Raw genomic sequence first — 21,430 nt, forward strand, 5'->3', positions numbered from 1 at the left:
GCAGTAAAATGATCAGGGTATCAAGTTCCTGGGAAAGGAGAGAAGATGCAGAAATGGTACTGAATTGACAAATTATGATCCCAATTGAATATACCATCATTTTCTCCTTCTTCCCATGAATACCCCTTGCTAACAATACATGGGTTGTAGTAATACTCCTAAAGAGCATTTCAAATGTTAAACTTTTTCATCTGAAAGATATCATGATGAACAGTTCTTTCTTGGAGAAATGTGATAATACTTAAGTTAGAAGTTATTTCAGCCTCCACGAGTTGCTTCAGACTCCAATGGGTGATTAGCAGACAAAGTCAAGACACTGCCCATGACCCTCCTAAGTCCTCTCCTTCAGACCAGGGCCATCAAAGGACATATTGCTTCAGAACCTATAGGACAACTCTTTGGCCAAAGAGGACTGACCCGTCAGTTCTGGTCAAGGTATAGATAGGAACGAGTTCCTCACCTAGGCTCAAATTGTTGAGTTGAGACTTAGAATACAAGAGAGGATGTGATACCTCCTTATATACTGATTATTAAAACAGACTTTTTAAATTTGTAATAAATAACTTCCAGCTGGGAAGAATGAACTAAAGCACATCAAGAAATATTAATATACAAGAGAATGTTGCCTTTCACAGTTTCATTGTAAAATCAAATAGCAGAAATTTGGGACACATGAAATATCTATCAAATAAAAGAAAAAATGTTGACTTCAGAATATAAGTGAAATTTATCTAAAGACATTCTATCATAAGCAGTAACTGTGAATGCTTATTATGAGCATAACTAATTACCTATAATAACAGATACATTGATTTAACAGAGCTTGACCATAGTAAATTAACAAATCCATGAACCCTATCCCTACCAGAAACAAAACAAACAAACAAGCAACAACACCAATGAAAACAAAAACAGGAGAAGGTAACATGCCCATATTTCCATATACTACTTTGAATTCTACCAATCCTCTTACAAAAACCGTCAAACCAAAAGAAAAGTCGCTAAACAGTGTCCTTAATAATACTGGTTTTAAAGTTATGAAATGAACTAATAAAACATGAATGAATTAAATGAATCCCCATGAGACAAGGAGCAGCCATGCTTGAGCATGTGAGGGAGTCAAAGTGAATTCTGATGATCAAAAGTACCAAGAAAAGAAAAACAAATGATACCGAGTGCTCAACCAAAAGAGAGGAACCTCCTCAACCAGGAAACCAATTAAAAGATTATGGGAAATACAGTGAAAAAAGGTAGTGGATATAAATAAGGTGACTGCAGTGAGCTCTTAGGGAACTAAGGCAATCAGAACTTTAGGATCTTAATAAAACACACTGAAAGATAATGTTCTATTAAGAAGAAATATATGGAGACAGAAAGTACACAAATGTCATGGAAGCAACATAACAGAGGGAAAAATATTTAGGTCATTTGGGAGAAGATTGGAGTAGGGAGATCATAGATTAATGGATAAACAGTTTCCAGGGTATATTTCTCTGAATATGAAGTGTGACACAGTGCTGACGTGTAGGTAATTTAATAAGCATGTGATTCCATGAACAGGGATGTACACTCACCCAATATTTTATATTCCCTGCATGCACAGAGTATCACAATTGGGTGTAGGCTGCCTTCATGGCTGATAACCCATGGGTATGTGGTCTTGGATCAATTGCCATTTTAGGCCATGGCTACTGCAATGACCCATTCAACATATTCTCATGGCATGCAAACACACAGAACCAAACAATGCAGACCCTGAAATCCAAAGAAGTCCCCTTCTAACATTTTTCCATACCGGCAATCCTAGGTCATAAAGATGATCTGGACTGACTTTCTCTATGAATAGTCTCTTCTCCTGCATTCTACTGGCCACAAATAAAAGAGGAAATCCATTAATTTTGAATAAAATATGTTACTCTTACATAATGGAATTGTGGAAGACTGTTTGCATTGATAGCCCCAGTCTCTGACCTCTCTCTATAGGTGGTACAGTCTGCTTCATTCCACTATGGACTCAGGTGTATGACATGCTTTGGTCATTAGGATGTTAGCAAACTGATGTAAACATGTCTTTAAAATATGATTACATATTTTCATCTTTTAACCCTACGTTTACCCTGAGAACATACCCATCATACCCTGTTGAGTACAGCAGACCTGAGCAAACCCTCCTAAGTCTTTCTGGAACATTTAGCTCCAAAGTGATCACAAATACATGAGAAGGACTAATTTAAATCTGTTGAACTTTTTGGACAATCGGAACTGAACAACTGATTTATAGATGCATGAAGACAAGTACATGATTTCTTTCAAGTTATCACTTTTCAGACTGTTCTGTTAATTAGCAGTAGTGAACTGGCACGTAACACTGTATGCATGAAGAAATGAGATATCATTATACTAATAGACTATTACTGAATGATATCCAAGAAAAACTATTAAGTAAAAACAGCAATTTGAAGAGCAATATGTACAAAATATACCCATTTGTGTAAATACCAATAAAATACATGTTATAATTATTAAATTATTTGACATTATAATATGTGTGGATCACAAAATTTGACACTTATGGAAGATAGATATCATTGAAAATACTTTTTTTGCATGTTTTGTAGTTGTAAGCATTATGAATATTTTCTATAAATAGTCAAGTACGATTGTTTTTTTTTGCATAGACACACTCCAGGAATTGAACCCAGGTCTCAGGCATGGCAGGTGAGAAGTCTTATCACTGGGCCACTATAGCCTGCTCTCTATAAATAACATTAAATTTAATATTAACCTGAAAAATTCATACATTAAGTATATCAGCCTAACTGAGTCTGTGACATATACATTAATAACAACATGTATATGAAAAAGGCAACTTGAAAGAGAAAGAAACAAAGACAGAGACAGAGACAAATATGAATAGTATCAAATAAATCATATTTTAAGTTACTTTCAAAAGCATTTACAAGATAGATGCACTTAAATCATCTGAAATAGTGAACAATTAAAAAAACTTTTAACTAAGATATGTCATCGTTTACATTAATTTCTCACATTTATGACGATTAACCTTTAATTTGGATAATTTAAATCTATTTTAATAAATTTATTTTTCTCATGTAATTTCCACTTTGATTAGATGGTTTCTTTAATTGCTTTTTAAGGAATTAAAATGCTTTGAACAAAAGGAAAGCACATATTTATTAATATTTGAAATGTCAGGAATGAATGCCAATGACATTACAAACGACTCAACTGAAAACAAATTTTTTCAAAATTGTTTTTGAAATTGAAAATCGTCATAACACCATTTATAACTAAACTCATAATTTTTCATCTCAAAATATAGGGAAAATTGTTTTGATTCAGTACACATTAAAATATTTTTTATATTTCCCTTTGAGGTGCTTGAAACTTCTTAAAAGCTCTTCTTTAATAATTTTCACAATCTCATACTAAAAATGACAAGCAGTTCTTATGAAAAATCTTAAAAGGGACAATAATTAATTATCTGGATATATTATTGAGTTATAGAATGCACCTTAAATTGTTGAATGATTTACATTCAATTATCTTCCTAACTCTTTTGGCATTATTAATAAGAATTTATTATTTGAAAGATATAAATTATCTTCATAAATTTTAAATAAAATAAAACAAAATTGCTTTTCAATACATGATAAAATAAATACCTCAAGTGTTTTGTTGTGTGTACCATGTTATCTTTTATTTTAGTGATAATCTGCAACTATATATCTCATGCTGGGTTACACTCACACACTTTGTTGTCCACGAGTTCTGTTGATACAGAAAAGTCTTCACCAAAAATCAAATTCATGAAATATCAAAAAATGGCATTACATCTAATATGTTTACATTTTCATTTTAAACAAAACTCAGATGCAGTTCCTTCACGTGACACTTTCCTTCATAAAATACTATTATTCACATATGAGAGCTGAGAAAGATTTACATGATCCAAGTACTACCTGAAAAACCAAACACTTTGAAAACACATTGTTGCACCAATTTCAATTTTGTAATATCAAAGATAATTCCTAGAAAATAACAAAATGGCAGACCATCAATCGGTAAAAGAAAATATTCAAAATTTTTTCCAGAAATTATGTTGATGAAAAAATCAACCCACAAATGCTAAAAGATTTGCAATGTCAAACACTACAAAACAATGAAAACCACACACACTCATATTTCAATTGCCAAATTGTCAAATGCAAAAGAAATTCTTAAAAGCAAGCCAGAAAAAACAAACATAATACAGTGGAACTAGAAAATAGAGTAGAACTGACAGCAATAATTCCAAACTGAAAAAAAAATGGAGATCAAAAGGAAATCTAATGCTATTTAAGAATGTATTGAAAATAACTATCAATTTACACAACCATAATATCATCCAAAAATGAACTAAAATATCATCATCAGACTAATAAATATTGAGAGAATTCTTGGCCAACAGAGCTTCATTAAAATAAATGGTAAAGTTATCCGGACAGATGGAAAATTATCATGATAGAATTTATGGGAAAACAAAGTACAAATTAACTGCATGAAAGAAATGATAATCACTTCTTTCAGTATTGAAAATATCTAGAAAATTAAAGTGCATGTCAACTACATTATAAAAAACTGTAGGATGGGAAAGTATCATTCTAACATACTACAACTGTCAAGGAAATAGTTAAATTTATTATATTTAATTAACTGTGTTAACGCAAGAATTCTGGTTATAATTATTTGGATAAAAATGAGGGAATGATGATGCATACATAGCAGAAGAGTAGAGAGTGATAAAAATTGTGATAATATTACATTTGATTAATCCAAACATAAGAAGTAAAGGAAATGAGCATAAATGGGGTGGGTCAAAAGAAAAACAAAGGTAAAAATCTGTAGATACATCAATATGTTATAATTTCATCAAATTTAACAGGTAGTAACTTAAAGTAAAAGAAAAAGTTCAACCAACATAAAGAAATAAAATCTGATAACATGCAACTTACAAAAGTTGCAAACAAAACAGGATTTTGAGTAGTTGAAATCAAACAGGTGAGGAAATAAGACACTGTTTGCAAACACTGAACAGTAAAACTATTACACAAGCACATAGACTTTAAAGTAAGAAGCTTCACTAGCTAGAAATCAGGACACTTTACACTGATGGGGGTCAATCCATGAGATGATATCATATAAAGGCAAATGAAAATATCAAGGAATTATGACTGCACGTGCACTGGAACAGTTAGTTAGAAACATGGACAATACCAATTGTCAGTAGGATTTATGACAACTTGAAATCACCCACATTGCTGAAAAGAAACAAAACTGTCCAATAATTTTTTGAAAACAGTGTCACAATGTTTTATTAAAAAATATAATGATTGTATGCTTCATAAATTCTACTCATAGATATTTAATTAGAGAATGAAAACATATCCCCACTGCAAACACTTCTACATTAAAGTTTGCAGCAGTTTTATTCATAATAACCACAAACATCGCCCAAAGGTGCTCAGGGTAATTAATGAACAAGAAGTTGTGCTATAATCACATATTTGAATACTAATCAACAATATAAATAAATTAACTAGTTATATAAGCAACAAAATAGATGGAATTTTAAATCATTATGATAAGTAAAATTAATCAGACAAAAGGAATTCAAAATGTATGATTCCATTTGTAAGAAATGGATTTTTCTAAGTAGAACTCAAGAGCAGGAAAGTCATCAAAGCAGTTGCTGTGATAAGAACATCCTAATAAAAGCAGAGAACAGAGGACTTAAAAAGGGAATGTCACATAAGCTCACTTCTTACGAACCAAATTCAGAGAATTTGTAGCTCAGTATCTAGGTCAACAATAGAATAGAGTTCTAAGATGTATATAGCTTTCACTTAAGAGAGGGACCCAGGACATATGGGGATCTAACTAGGGAATCATGATGTTCAGAGGTAAAGAGAGAATCTCCCTTGGCATCCTCAGCAGCGGTTAGAGCAAGAGCCACATTCACAGAGAGAATTGAAGCCATATCCATAGCTAAAGCCATAGCTGTAGCCCAGTCTGCGGAAGCCACAGACATAAGCAAGAGCCATAGTCACAGTCCCATTTGTGGTGTCCATAGTGATTCCACACATGGTTTGGGTTGTTGATGTCGTCCTTGTGTAGAGAAGTATGTAGGTGATTTCAGTTTGGACAATTACCCAGACAGAAAGCCTTTTTAAATACCTTCAGTGTAATTGAGTCCCAATATTTCTTATGCTATCAGCTAATTTGCAGGATTTTCTGAGTAATTCATTGACTTCAGATTTTAGGACATAGCCTCAGAGACACAGAAGACATATCCTTTGATAAGACTTATCTCCTGGCCCAAAATGTGAATCTATCGTATCACCCATAAAGCCCTACTCACATCATATCTTCAAATTATACTCTTATAATCAACCTTTATGTTCAAAAGCAGCTTTTTCAGTAGACTAACTGTGACTTGTTCCAATCAAATAATTTTATCTTTTTTTTGTTGACATTAAACGGTCATGATAGTCTAACTTAACCTGAACTTCTTTCCGTGTTGAACCTACAAAGTTTCTAATAGAAATTATCCTACTTTTGATATTGCTGCTAGTTTACTACTAAATCAAAAGAAATTTATCACTGAGATTTATGAGACTGTTAAAAGGCATTCAATAGTTTAAAATTCTGTAACACCAGACCAAGAAAACAGGACTTTTCATTCTCGTGTACAACAATAATGCTTTTTATTACACTTTTTTAAACTCTAAATATTTCCCCTATGGTTTCAAATTTAGGTCCTGGATCTGGTGATAGATTCAGGATGAAATTCCGTTTCACTTATTAAATCTCATATTCATGAAATCATTTTGTTTAAAGTTCAAGTAATTTGGCATATTTGTGTTCTGACAAAAGATGAGAAAAAGTTTGCCTATAGTTTAATATGTGAAACTGGCCAAGATATATTTTCATGGAACATAGGAGGTTTTCACAAACAGAGTTCCTGAGAAAATATTTCAGATTTGGGTAAACGTTTATAAAGGCAAATATATTGTATAGCAATTAAGTTTAGTACTGAATTGAATGAGTCATATTCAATAAGTTTAGTATTGAATTGAATACGTCAAACTCCTAAGCTTAAGTTCATAGTAAAACAATTCATGAGGAGCCATTAAATCATACTAGATAAGAGTAAAACTGCTGGAATCAGCACTCTGGGTTTAAAGCTTAAAATTGCCACTTTTAGATGTATTATGCTAAGAATGTTACTTTACATCTTCATGCTTTAGCTGCCCCAGCTGTAAATAGGATGCTGATAATTATATCTAAGTTCGAAGAAATCTTGAGAATCTGTAGGTCACTTCCTAGACCAAAATGGGTGGATGAAGTTGAGGATATTAGTAACAAAAAAATTATTCAATCATTTGTGGCTTGTGTAGTATCTGTGATCGTAGAGTCTCATCGCGCAATTTGAATGAAAGCCTTCAGTGAGCAACGTCTTTAACACCAGGTCAGAATGTGGCATTCAAGGCATTTGGTTTAATGGTGAAAATCTTGATACAAGAGCACACATTAATTCTGGCTTTAAAGGCTTCATGACATAGCATGAAGTTATGACATAACAGATTTATGGGGGTTTGTTAGTGATGCTGTTCATTGTTAATGCAAAAATAATTTGCAATGAGGACAACTTTGCCTGTGGTTTGCCACACCTACTACAGAAGAAGTATAAAAGGTCTTGCAAAGATGGTGATATCAGATTCAAGACAAACTCCTCCTCTCCCACACCTGAACCATCAACTCCTCACACCATGATCTATTACAGGAACTACTGTGGAGGCCTGGGCTGCGGCTATGGCTGGGGCTATGGCTGTGGTTACCCTGGCTTTGGTGGTTACGGATCCGGCTGCTACCGCCCATCCTGGTATGGAAGATACTGGCCATATGGATGCTATTGACAAATATAATGAAGCCCCTGACCTACTGGATGTGTTCACCTGTGAAGCAATGGCTGTCTGTTTTGTTCATCCTTTCTAGTATCTACAACATAGTAATAATCTAACACTATAATATCAAGAAAGAACTACAAATATCATCTCTGTAGTTTATATGCAAAATAATAAAGAATATTTTTAAATTTACAGATAAATGTTTCCTTCGATGTCCTAAATAAGTCTTTCAATAAATTTAATCTCTTTTCAAATACAATTTGTCTTTTGTGTATGTCACAATCATTTTCCTATGTGGATGATTGTAAAAGGTAGACAGACTTCCATACAGCTACAATCTTAAAAGACTGATCTAGCCTTAAAGACCATTCATGACCATTTGTTTGGAAAGGTGACAATGAGTTGTGGCACAGCCTCTCAAATTCAATATTTGGCTGTCATAATTGACCTTTTTCCAATTTCCACATGCCAAAATCTTCCATCTTTTTTATTTTGAATTTTTATTTTCTGTATACTTCTAATACTAGCTAAAGATGAACTGCCATGTGTACATAATTGATTGTTTGCACCTTACAACATTTTGGCTTCCTCTTAAAGGAATAAAGGGCTATACCACTTTAAAATGAAAGACCTCAAGGAGAAGCTCTAAAATCTTCAATTGGAATTTAGATTGTCTGTTTGACTCATGATATTTTTATCTTGAACTTTATTTTTGCAGATATATTTTGCTGCTCTCTCCTTTGAGATAGTCCTTAGCAATCACAATGCAACAACTGCAATGAACAACAAACAGTAGACTACAGTCTCTAATATCAGCTTATAAAATGGCTGATTCAATGACAAGTACAGATAATATAAGGATGGGCTTGGAGAATACTGAAATATTATAAATGGAGGAATTTTTAAAAGGCGCTATTATTGTCTTGTCCAAAATATACATGAGTAAAATTTAACACTCTCCACCAGTCTCCACCTGTCTCCACAGGACAATTTTTAGCCAAGAAATTTTATGAATTTATGATACTTAAGATAGGGTTATTCTTAAAAATTGCCAAAAAACCCTTCATTATTGTGAAAATTGATTAAGAAAGATAATTAACATTTATCTGTCTCTCCTGAATGAAATCTATTATTGATGAAAGTTTTTAAATTCTTTTTATATAATATATACAACTAAATTATGCAGAAATAATGATGGATCTTTTTTTACTTAGCAAATTATGACATGAAGACTAATAAAATCTTAATTACTAAATGTGAAACAATGCAATACCATGCAATTCTAATATTACTAAAAAGAAAGTACACAAAACACTTACATCATTCTTGTCAAAAAATTAATAAACTTTATCACATCAACCCTTGACATCAGGCTACCAGGTTACAGCTGGTACAGGATAGAGAAACATATGAAAAGAAACGCCCAAGGATGAAATCAGTCAAAACCAGAATTAAGAATTATATAGTCTTATAAGAACAGATACTACATTTGATCTTAACCAAAAGGCCAAGAAGTGATAAACTGGGTAGACTGAAATAACAGTGGTCAATGAGCGGGGGTGGGAAATAAGGCACAGGAGTAAGGGTTTTTTCTTTTTTCATTTCTTTTTCTGGAGTGATGCAAATGCTTTAAAAATGATCATGGTGATGAAGACATAACTATGTGATGTTATTGTGAGCTCTTGAGTAATACCATGAATGGATTGCATGTGTTTGACGGTCTGTCAATGAAATTATTTTTTAAAAATATTTTTTTGTTTTATAGAACAAATAATATATTATTTATATTTCAAAAATAAATTCATGAGCAAAAGGGATAAAAGAAAAACCATAAACTTAAATAGAATTAAAAACATTTGTGGCACAATAAAGGAAAACTGACCATAAATACACAACCAAAGGATGTTTAGGAATTTTCCATTTTATTGACATAATAATGGCAATGTTGCTTCATGTATTTATTTAAACTACTTTTAGGATTGAGATTCACAATAGGAAATTGATGATAGAATTTCACAGGGATGAATTATGGAGATTTCTAATACCATTTTATATGCCTCTAAATCTACATGAAATATTGCTAATAAAAAATGAAGAATAAGAAGCTTTTTTGACCCTTGAATGGACTCTGTGGATGATGACAATTGTTTTTACACTTATAGCTCATCATATAATACATGAAGAAGTAATAATACAATTTTAAAAAGCAACATTTTCAAACAAAATCCATGATTAAATTAGACAAAACTACTCAGAGAGTAAATTAACCAAGTAAAGAGTTAGTGTTTTAAAATGAGAATATGAAAAGCACAATATAGGGACATGGCTTGACTGTAGATATTTTGACTCATAGTCATCTTACCTATAAGGGGTTCATGGTGTCTGGCGAAACAAGATTTTCGACATGTAATAATGCAAATTAGGAGTAAATATGTTATCCACATGTCTTGAGAAATGTCCCTCCCATGACTGATGGTACATTTAAAAGGACATTGGCAAATGGTGTTGCCCACACTGAAGAAATTGATGCCCTGATTGTGAACCAAACCCTCCACTCCTATAACCATGTGCTGCTATGGAGACTGTTCTGGACGTCTGGGTAGCTGTCATGACAATGGCTATAGTGGCTTTGTCTGTGGCTATGGCTGCAAGGATTGTGAGGAAGGATATGACTGCTGCCACCCAGCATATTGTGGCAGATATTGGATTCATGGATTTTACTTAGAAACTTCCAGAGACAACCACCCTACTAGATTGCTCTTCTTATTCTTCATGAAAATGCCTTCATCGTTTTTCAATTGAGTAATTCTTTTTTCCATTCTATGTCAACTTTATCCTAAAGTTTTCAGGTTAAAAATGGTTTATTTTCTATGAGTCTGTGTTAAAGTAATTGAAATCATCTGGAGTATTTCACAATTTTGTACAAGGTTACGTATGATATGGTATTGCTTACATTAATTTCTTATCTTTATGATGACTGACTGTCTGTGGGAAAATTTAAATTTATTTTAACAAGCAGATATCCCATTTGTATTATCCAGGGTTCTCTACAGAAACAGAACCAATAGGAGATATCTGTAAATGTGAAATTTATAAAACAAGAGTCCAAAAGCCACAGGGCAGCTGTGAAGCTGGCAACTCCAATGAAGGGTCTTGACAAACTCCACAGGAGAGGGTCTCTGGTTGAAAAAGAAATGAAAATTCTCTCTTCTCCCTTAAAAGTCTTCAACTGATTGAATCAAATTCAACTGATTGGAAGATCTTTTTTGTGGGAGATGAGCCCTTATTTCATAGTGATAAAATCAGCCACAGCTGCAATCAAATGACTGAATATTTAATAAACCAGCCCTCTGGTTTATCAACCAGTCATTAAATATCCTTACAGTAATGGGTAGGCCAGTGCTTGCCTGACCAGACAACTGGGCACCATCACCTGGCCAATTTTACACCAGAACCTTCTCATCAGACCACTGAAAATACAGATTAATCTTACTTAAGGTTTTATCTATACCATTTCTGCGCGTATGTGTTGCTATATGAAGAAAGGCCACAGGAAAGGAGAAAATATTAAAGAAACAGATAACACTGCCCTTGTCTTACATAAACTTGTAAGATTACATAAAGATGATAAGGGACTGAAATAATTTTGTGTAAAATTTAAACTGTCATGTAAATTTTTAGATATTTTCCTCAGTTTGATTACTTAGGTGTTTTGGTCAGTGCTACATTTCTAAATGATTTGGACTCAGTAGCCCTTTTTTGACATTGACACTTCCAGCAAGCTTATACCTTTGAGTTTGGTGCAGTGATGTGCTGGTAAACCATTCTCAGTGGAAAATAAATCCAATGCTTACAGATTCCCAAGGTACAAACATTTCCACTTTGACTGATCTAAAGCTAACAATATAATATCATAAAATACAAATTTGGGAAGGGAAGAGCAGAATAGACTTCCAGATCTGGAACAAGAAGCATACCATTTGGAGGCTGTTTAAAAATTATATCTACCTGATATTCTAATCCAAATAATTCTTCAAGGAGAGGTTCATTATAACCTCAACACAAGAAATTTCATCACTCCGAATCACTTACCCTTACATAATTAGATTCTTTAACGGGCAATAACAGATTTCCTTTGAACTCATAAAAATTCATTTCTGAGTGACTTAATTCAATTCATTCCAGTAATAAACAATAAGAACTGGATTTTATCTAGAAATTCTCAGTTGGATTAGATGGTTTCTTTATTTGCTCTATAAGATCTTCTAATGTTTTGAAGAGAAGCACACATTTATTTGTATTTGAAATGTAAGAATTGCCAAAGAAATTATGAGATCCAGATGAAAAACAATCATTAAATTATTTTCAGAAATGGAATATATATATATATATATATATAGCACCATGAATAAAGTTATAAATTTTGTCCCAAATTATACAAAATTGTTTTAACCCAGTATACATTAAAATATCTAATATTTTCCCTGAAGTGCTTGAATGTTCTCAAAAGTACTTTCATAATTTTCAAAATCTCATTCTATAAATATGCAAATCTCATGAAAAATATTAATAAGGGACTGTGGCAGCCCAGGTATCTGGACGCCTTCCCTTAGGAAATGAAGGCTTAAGTACCTAGCAGCCTGCATGATCACAGCAGAGCATCAAAGCTTTAAAACTTACCTCCTCTAATCACTGTTGTAACCAAATCTCATGAGACCCTTCTGGAACCCTTTGCGGCCAACTCTCGCGGGCTTCTGCTGAACTTTATAAGCTGCTCCCTTCCACCTGTTAGTGCAGATCACTGATTTCCATTTCCCAACTGGCTGCCATCAGGAAGAATCTTCTCCTGTTAGTAAGTCCCAAATTAAAAACTCACAGGTAAATTTCTATCTGGCATGTACTTTGATCTTGAAGTTGTGCTGGACTGGAACATATGGTGAGCCATACAGGACACCAAAGGGAAACTGGCCATAGAGAGCATGAGTCTTGGGAAAGGACTCTCTGTGGTGGCCTGTTCCCTTAATGTGGGAGGGTCACCCACTTGCTTGTTGGCATTTGGTTGACTGTTGTTGTGTGTGGTATGGCTACCTTTAGCACAGTGTCACAGAAAGAGAGAGAAATTAGTAGATTTGAAGGATGCATTGAATGAGAGGCTCACTGTATAAATAAGAGTTCAGAAATATTGGCATGTGGGTATGCTAGAGCAGGAAGGTGTAGACTACCCAAGGGGCAAGTGAACTGTATCCTGACTTCCACTGACTGGGACCCAAAGGCTTGGGATCCTGTAGGCTCTTCATCTGATGATTGAAAGAGATAAAAGAAAAGATGTGGGAATCAGAGGATAAAGTTATGCCATCTTTGTATACAGTAGTTTGGAAGGTTGCCTTTTACTACAAGGAATTAACACTCAATTATGTCATGATCAGTTTTTTTATTTAACATTCTCTTAAGTAGGACGAGTCAAAATGTTTTCACCTTCACCTGGGAAGACAAAGGAAGGATTTTCACCTTGCTCCCAGGAGGCTATTTACATAGCCTGACCATCTGTCACAGTTTCCTAGTAAAGAATTTGTCTAAGTGGTCAGAACTAAAAGAAGATGCAAGATCACTGCTATTTCATCTTAACAGTCAGAGATGAACAATTAATCATGATAAACTGCAATGCCTTGGCTTCCCTGTCAAATTCTTGGGTGTTGAAAGGTCGGGAAATGAAGCCTTTTGCACATAGCTGCCTGCATGACCAGAGCACAGCATTAAAGCATCAAAACTCCCTTTCCCTCGTCACTGAGGTAACCAAATCTCATGAGACTCTGCTGGAACACCGCTGCGACCAAATCTTGAAAGATTCTCCTGAAATTTATAATCTGCACCCTTCCTCTTGTTTGTATGGATCACTGACTTCCATTTCTCAACTGGCGACCATTGGGAATAATCTAGTTAGTAAGTCCCAAATTAAAAACTCATGGGTAATTTTCTACCACATGGGTTCTTTGGATTGTGATGGGCTGGAACAGGTACAAAAATTCATTACCAGAAAATATTATCGGGTTATATAGTGCCCCCTAAACATTTGTTGAATGATTTATATTCAGTTATATTAAAAAAAATATATTGGTGTCTATTATAAGAGCATGTCCTCACATCCAATTTAATCCATAAGTATCAAAAAAAGATTATTATTATCAAATTTTCACTTTAAATAAAACTAAGAAATAGTCCATTCTAAATGAGACCTAATTCACAAAACTCAGCTCTCAATAGGTGAGAACTGAGGAAGACCAATATGACCCACACACAATGTGCAAATCCATGAAAAACAAAACACTTTGAGACCACGTTACTGCAACAATTTAAATACTGTAACATCAAAGCCAACTCCTAAAAAATAAGAAAGAATGAGGAAAAGCAACTGGTAAAAGAAAACAGTCAAACATTTTTCCAAGACTTATGTTGATGCAAAATATCAACCCACAAATACTAAGAACTTTGCAATGCCAAGCACTGCAAATACAATTCAAACCACACATAAATATATTCCAATTTCTTCTAGTAAAATTCAAAAAGAAATTCTTAAAAGCAGCCAGAGAAAACAAACATAAGTTTACAAAATATATTAAGGCTGATGGGCAATACTTACAACAGAAAAAAAAATGAATAGTATCCAAAAATAAATCTGATCATATTTGAGGATGTGCAGAAAATAAGTATCAATATAGAAAACTCTGTGTAACAGCATGGGTTCATTATCACACAAATGAATACTGAGGAAATTCATTGCCAGCAGAACTGCCTTACAACTAATAATAGAGCTATACTGACAGAAGGAAAATGATCAAGACAGAAACAAACAGATATCTGCAAAAGAATGAATTGTACCAGAAAAGAATTCATGGGAAATTAAAATGAATATTGGCTGTACAAAGGTAATGATAATGACTTCTCTCAGACTTTAAAATATACAGAAAATTAAAATGCATGACAACTACAGTACGAAATCTGCAGGGTGGAAATGTACCATTCAAATGCACTAAAATTTTCAGAGAAATATTTTCATTTATTGTATTTAATTAACTGTATTAACTCAAGAATTCTGGTTATAATCACTTTATGAAAAATGAGGGAAACAAACACATTTGTAATAGCAGAATAGACAATGAAAAAATTTTGATAATAATATATATTTGATTAATCTAAATATGAGCAAGAACTGAGGGAAATGAGCATAAATGAAATGGTGTAAATAGAAAATAAAGACCAAAGCCGCAGCTACAATCCAAATATATCAATATTTTCATCAAATTAAACAGGTAATACCTTAACTAAAGTAAACGAAAAAGTTGTCTACATAAAGAAACAAAACTTGATAATATGCAACTTACAAGAGATGCAAACATAATGGGATTGAGTAGTTGAAATCAAAGGGATAGGAAAGAAAATACTGACTGCAAATAATGAGCAGTTAACATTAACATAAAAACATATTGACTTTAAAGAAAGAAGCATCGCTAGCCAGAAATCAGAGCATTTCATAATGATGGAAGGATCAATCCACAAAATGATTCATAGAAAAGCAAATGAAAATACCAAGAAATTACCACTGCACATACACTATTATGATTAATAGAAACATGAACAGCATCAAATGTTAGCAAGGATTTAAAGCAACTGGAATTCTCAACATTGCTGATGAGACTCCAAAATTTTCCAATGATCTTTGAAAATAATTTGGCCATTTTTTACAAAAAATACAATGATTGTATGACCCTGGGTATTTAATTAGGGAATGAAAACGTATTGGCTGGGAAATAGTGACATCTCAACTAACATAGTAGTGTCCTACTATAAACTCAGGTAACAAATCCTAAATAGGAGAGAGAAGTCAACCTTTAGAATAGATATATCTAGAAAATAAGATGACCAGATATCAGCAAAAAAAATCACAAGACGCAGTAAAACAGGAAGATATGACCCAGTCAAAAAATCAAAATACAGGAAGAGACACAGCTGAAACAACTAATCAAAGATGTTCAAAGAAAGCTCCTAAATCAATTCAAAGAAGTTAAGGAAATACATATAAAGAAATAAAGGGCATTAAGTAGACACTAGAAGATCATAAAGAAGAATTTGAAAGAATACATAGAAAAATAGCAGAGATTATGTAAATGAAAGGCACTTTAGATGAAATAAAACATATACTAGAGATACACAACATAAGATTTGAATTTGCAGAAGAAAGGACCAGCAAGCTAGAAGACAGAGCAACTGAATTTGCACAGAGAAAAGAACAAAGAAAAAAATGGAGAAAGGGTCTGGAAGAACATTCAAGGAAATAATTGCGGAAAATTTCTCAACCCTCATAAAAGACATAAAAGTCCAAGAAATCCAACATAATCCAAACAGAATAAATCCAAGTAGACCCATTCTAACATATACTAATCAGACTGTCAAATGCCAAAGAGAAGTAAAAAATTCTGAAAACAGCAATAAAAAGTGATTCACTGCACACAATGGAAGCTAAATAAGACTAAATGCTGATTTCTTGTCAGACACCATGGAGGCAAAAAGACAGTGATACAATATATTTAAGATACTGAAAGAGAAATACTGTCAGCCAAGAATTCCCTATCCCCAACAATGAGATACCATAATATTACTCAATAGAAAGTACATAAAATATCTATACAATATCATTCTCATAATAAAAAAAATCTGTATCAAACAACCCTATTGCATCAACCTCCCAGGTTACAGGTGGTACAAGATAAGACACATGAATAGGAACCACAAGGATGAAATCAGCCAATTCCAGAATTTAGGAATTCTATAGAATAAAATTTTATTTATATTAAAAATAAATAAATAAAAGTGCCTCAGCAGATGGTGATATTCAAACTGAAGAAACTAATTCCCTGCTTGTCAATCAAGCTTTGCATTCCTATAACTGTGTTCCTATGGCTAGTACTATGGGGGTCTCCGTTATGGCTTCAGTGTACTAATTATGTACTACAGTAGTCAGGTCATTTATTTTTTTTAATTAACTGTGTTAATTTAAGAATGATGGTTATAATCACGTAACATAATCTCATAAAAATGCGAGCATAATAAATTTATAACAGAAAAGTAGTCAGAGATAAAAATTGTGATAATATATTCATTTAATGCAAATGTAAAATAAGAAATGAAAGTATGAGCATAAATGGAATGAATCAATATAAAACAAAGATCAAAACTGTAGCTACAATAAAAATATACCAATCATTTCATCAAATTAAAAAGGTAATGCCTTAATTAATGTAAAATAAAATAGTCTGTCTACATAAATAAAATCTGATAATGAGCTATTTGCAAGAGCTGTAAACAGAATAGTTTTCATTAGTTGAAATTAAAAGGATGATGAAAGAAGATACTTCAATAATGGGCAGTAACACTAACATCAAACAGACTTTAAAATAAGAATTATTGGTAGCCAGAAATCAGAACATTTTGTAATGAGGAAGAATTGATTCACAAGATGATATTATAGAAAAGCAAATGAAAATATCAAGGAATTACCACTGCACAGAATTCTCCTACATTGCTGACAAGAATACAAAATTGTCCAACCTCTTTTGAAAATAATTTTTATTAAAAAAAACAATGATTTTATGATTCATAAATTCTGTTCCTAGGTATATAATTAGGAAATGAAACATACACTGATGCACAAATTTCTACATTAAAGTTTATAGCAGCTTTATTCATATAATCACAAACATTGCAGTTGCACAAAGGTCCTCAGGTTAACAGTTGTGGTATAATGATACAGTTGAATGCTATTAAAAAAATAAGAAGAAATGATATACTGACGTGTAACTATACAGCTGAATTTTAAACCGATATAATAAGTAAAATTAATCAGACAAAAGGAGTTCAAATTGTCTGATTTCCCTTTTATAAACATCTATAACAACAACAAAAATATCTATAGTAACAAAAAGCAGATCAGAGATTCACTGAGGACACAAATGAAGGGATTTTGGTGTGATGGTACCTGAGGAAATTTGTAGAAAATGTTCATTAACCTGACTATGGTGGGGCTGCATGGATAAATATGTCTTTAGGACTCATTGAACTGCACTCTTACTTCAATATGGATAGACATTATAAATGTAATGTTGGGTGAACAAGACACACATCCAGAAGATAGATATTGTAAGATTTCATTTAAATGAAACTGAAGATTAAAAAATTGTTACTTTCCCTAAACAACTGGCCTTGGCATAGATAAACTTAATAAGTAAGAAAGAGTAAGAGAGAATAACTCCCAAAGAAAGCAACTGATGTGTTTCTTGAAAATAGAAGGAAAAAAAAAAGCTCTCAGGGAGTAATATTGGATATCAAATGATTGAAAAAAACCCAGGATTGCTTTTAAACAGGAAACAAACTTAATGGAGCATCAGAGAAAACATCTCCAGCAGGAAAGTCATCACAGCAGTTTCTGTGACAAGAGGATCCTAATAAAAGTAGAAAATTGAGAGGTTACGAGGGAAATTCACATAAGCTCACTTCTTACGAAGCAAATTCAGGGAATTTGTAGCTCAGTTTCTAGGTCAAAAACAGAATAGATTTTCAAGACGTATATAATTATCACTTAAGGGAGAGGTCCAGAACATATGGGATCTAAAGGGGAATCCTGATGTTCAGATGTAAAGTGGGAGTCTCCCAGGGCGTCTTCAACAGCGCTAGCCCAGCCAGAGCCATAGTCCAGGACTCAATAGCAAGAGTACCCGTAGACAAGGCTCCCTGTGTAGTTTTTAAGGTAGTTTCTGTGTTCCTTTGTAGAGAAGAGAATGAATGACTTTAATTTGGATAATTACCTAGGCATGCCCCAGTGTGGTTGGGACCCACCACACTTATGATGCTATAGGCTAATTTGTAGGACCTATCTGAGTTATTTGTCAACTCAGGTTTTAGAGCATAGCCTCAAAGGCACTGAGGGGATTCCCTTTGTTTAGACGCACTTGAACCAATTGTGGGCCATAAACGTGACTCAATCATCTCATCTACTAAACCCTATTCATACCAGCTCTTCCAGATTATCCTTTTATAATCAATCTTTATGGCAGAAAGCAGCATTTTTAGTAGACTAAATCTGATCTGCTCCAGTCAACAAATAATTTTACCTTCTTTTTATTACACTGAAATGTCATGCTAATCTAACTTTACCTTGATCTCCTTTCTGCTTCAAACCCATGAATTTTCCTAGAGAAATTCTCCTTATTTTAGTTATTGATAGTTTACTACTGAAATCAAAAGAAAGATATCAAAAAATTATATGGCAAAATTCCATATTCCAGAAAAAACATGGAACTGTTAAACTCCTGGTACTGTGTCAAACATTAGGGACACCCAAACCAATAGGGCAAACCCTTGATCTTTAGGCTTGCTCTTGTGAACTGATATGTAGTGGAAAAGCCTAGCTGACCTATAAATATGCCTAAGGGTCACCTCCGGAGGACCCCTTTGTTGCTCAAATGTGGCCTCACTCTCTCTAAGCCCAACTCTGCAAGTGAAGCCATGGCCCTCCCCACTACATGGAACATGATATCCAGGAATGAAAGTCTACCTGGCGGCATGGGAGATGACCCCTAAGGATGAGTCTGGTGGCACCATGGGTTCAACAATGCCATCATGACAAAAAGGAGGGAAGGAAGTATAACAAATAGGGTATCAGTGACTGAGAGTTCAAATAGAGTTGAGAGGCTACCTTGGAGGTTACTCTAGTTTGCTAGCTGCCGGAATACAACACACCAGAGAAGAATTGGCTTTTAATAAAAGGGGATTTATTTTGTTAGTTCTTCAGAGGAAAGGCAGCTAACCTTCAACTGAGGTTCTTTCTTACGTAGGAAGGCACAAGATGGTCTCTGCTAGCCCTCTCTCCAGGCATCTGGGTTCCAAAACTTTCCCTGGGGTGATTTCTTTCTGCATCTCTGAAGGCCTGGGCTGAGCTGTGAGTGCTGAGATGAGGTATGCTGAGCTGCTTGGGCTGTGCTATGTTGCACTCTCTCAATTAAGCACCAGCCAATTAAGTCAAATGTCATTCATTGCAGCAGGCATACCTCCTAGCTGACTGTATTGTAATTAGCAACAGATGAGGTTCATGTACCATTGGCTCATGTCTGCAGTAACAAAACTAGGTGCCTTCACATGGCCAAGTTGACAACTGAATCTAACTACCACAGAGGTCATTCTTATGCAAGTTTCAGCTAGATATTGCTACCTACCATAACTTGCCAAACCCCAACCAAAATCATTCCTACCAATCCTAAAGAATACCTAGAGCATTATGTACGATTCTACAAGGGTTCCATGTACTAGGGTAACTTTCCAGAAACCTACAAACTCCAGATGGATCCCTGGACCAGATAAGTCCTGAAATGCAGAGGGGCCAGCCTTTCTAGAACATCAACTAGTTCCATCTCCTTATCCCCTATTATCAACAGACCCTTCCACCATAAAAAAGCTAGAATGGCCACAGCCATCAAAGGTGATGGTGGAGTTATACAGAGAAGTTTGGCTTTAACAAATGAGTATGAGTGCTCAATCAGTATATTGATATTTCTTTTAGTCTCCAGTACCTCAGAGTAACTAGAAATTAAAACCTAAAATTGTGGAATTGTAACCCATACCAAAATCTGAAATCTATTCTACAACTAATTGTTGCAATGTACTTTGAAATCTATTGCTTTTTTGTATATATGTTATTTTTCACAAAAAAAAGAACAAAAAGAGAAGGAGGAGTATAATAGTGAAGATAGGATTTAACAAATGAATATGACTGCTGAATCTATATACTGATATTTCTTTTGGTCTCCAGTGTCTTGGAGCATCTAGAAGAAAAAATGAATCACTGTGGAGCTGTACCCATACCAAACTTTAAAATCTGTTGTATACTACTTGTTAAAATATACTTGGAAATTTATTGCTTTTTTGTATATATGTTATTTTTCACAATAAAAAAAAGGAAAGATATTAATACGTTTCATGGGACGGCTGATAGCCAATTGTTTGAAATCCTGCAACACCAGATTCCGAAAACTGCACATTTCCTTCTAACTTACATAAATAATTAATTTTAGCTCACATTATAAACAATAGATATCTTCCCTATGGTTTTAAAGTTAGATTCTGAATATAGTGCTAGATTCAGGAAGAAATACCATTTTATTCATGAAATCTCATGTTCATGAAATAATTTGATTTTATCTTCAAGATATCTGGCAATCTGTGTTCAATTTAGAAGATGAGGAAAGGTGTATCTTTATTTTAACAAGTAATACTGGCCAATATATACTCTCATGGAACTTAACAGTTTTTCAAAAACAAACAAAGCTCTTCAGAAAATATCTCAGATTTTGAGAAAAAAAATAATTGGCAATATATTTTAGCAATTGAATTTAGACCTCAATTGAACAACTAAA

General features: G+C 33.6%; 1 pseudogene; it reads right to left on the reverse strand.

The window, feature by feature from the left end:
• Nucleotides 1-9,394: 9,394 nt before the first annotated feature.
• LOC143649019 (U2 spliceosomal RNA) lies at nucleotides 9,395-9,489 on the reverse strand (annotated as a pseudogene).
• Nucleotides 9,490-21,430: the final 11,941 nt, after the last annotated feature.

The sequence above is a fragment of the Tamandua tetradactyla genome, chromosome 10 (genome assembly GCF_023851605.1).
Source record: "Tamandua tetradactyla isolate mTamTet1 chromosome 10, mTamTet1.pri, whole genome shotgun sequence".
Lineage (NCBI taxonomy): Eukaryota > Metazoa > Chordata > Mammalia > Pilosa > Myrmecophagidae > Tamandua > Tamandua tetradactyla.